Here is a 1,361-nt window from a genome sequence, read left to right as displayed (position 1 = left end):
GGGGGGGGGGGTGTCAGGCCTTCCTTCTGTGGCTCCAGCTTTTTGCCTGTGGATTTGGACGAACTGGCTGGGCAGAACTGGAGCTGGTGGGGCCAAAACAAGGAGGGGGTGGACACTGACCTGTGACCCCTCCTGTTTCAGTCTGCAAACTGCTCCCCTCCACACCCACTTCCCTTTTTCCAGACATTGTCAGCCCCAGAGGCCCCTTCCAGCCCCCCAAAATTCCATAACTAAAAGCCGGAGGGGGCAGAGAGGGATCTGGCTGCAGGGGAGCCCGGCAACCCCAGCATCCTGGCGGAGGCGGGAGGCGCGCCGGCCTCTGGAAACCGCGCGGCTGCCTCCTCACCGCAGCCATTCCCCGCTCTCCCTGGGGGTTCTCAGATGTTGCCAGATGGCAGAACTGAATCTGCTGAGACGTCACTCCAAAAAAGGAAAGTTGAACTGAAAAAAAAAAAAAATTCAAACTCTCCAGCATCTTAGGAGAAAGCAGAAGAGAAGGAAGGGAGGGAGGCTCCAGGCCCGGGGCTCCCAGTGCCCTCTGCTGTTCAAAGAGATCTCCCCTGGTTGGAGAGGGCAAACCTGGAGGGGGTGGGAGGAGGGGGTAAATGAGGACACTGGGTTGTCAGGGCGGCCAGCGGGGCCAGGTTCCTGCTAGAGCAGACTGTCTGCCTGTGCGTGGGGGAGCGAGCACATGTGTGCCGGCTGTGACTGCATGCTTGTGCAGGCCGGGCATGTGTGGCTCCCAGGGGCACGCTCTGGGAAGTGTGTGTCTGTTTGTGTGTGTGTGTGTGGGGGGGGGACACAGGCTCGTTGCATTGTCTCTGCATTTGTGTCCCTGAATGTCCCCAAGTGGGAGTTCACTCAACAACACATTCGTGGGTCCCTACTGCGATAGGGCAGTGAACAAAATAGATCTCTGCCCTCAGGAAACTGGCATTCTAGCGTCTGTGCCCTCCGGGGTGCTGTGAACTCGCGTGGGTGTCCCAGTATTTGTCTGTGTGAGATCTGACATCTCAGGTCCGTGGTGGGTGGTGAGTCTGCAGTGTGTTCACCCGGGCTGGGTCGGCCCAGCGTGTTCCTGCCTGGAGAGGGCTCTGTGCACTACTGTCTGCTCCCATCCCCAAGTGCCCCACCGTGCTTGCTCCTAAAAGGCCCTGTGTGGGGCCCTCCCTGCGCGCCCCCTCCCCATCCAGCGGCCACTCTAGAGTTATAATTTAATAGGTGAAACGCGATTCCGGAGGTACTGGCGCTGAGGAGGAGGAGGAGGGCCCGCGGGCCCGCAGGAGAAGAGGGAGGGGCAGGCTGGGAGGCGCTTCCCCCCTCCTTCCTCCTCGGGGAGCTGCCAAAAAGAAACTCGGCGT

The sequence above is a fragment of the Mandrillus leucophaeus genome, unplaced genomic scaffold (genome assembly GCF_000951045.1).
Source record: "Mandrillus leucophaeus isolate KB7577 unplaced genomic scaffold, Mleu.le_1.0 Scaffold34, whole genome shotgun sequence".
In the NCBI taxonomy this organism is placed as follows: Eukaryota; Metazoa; Chordata; class Mammalia; order Primates; family Cercopithecidae; genus Mandrillus; species Mandrillus leucophaeus.
Note: the sequence above shows the minus strand (reverse complement) of the source record.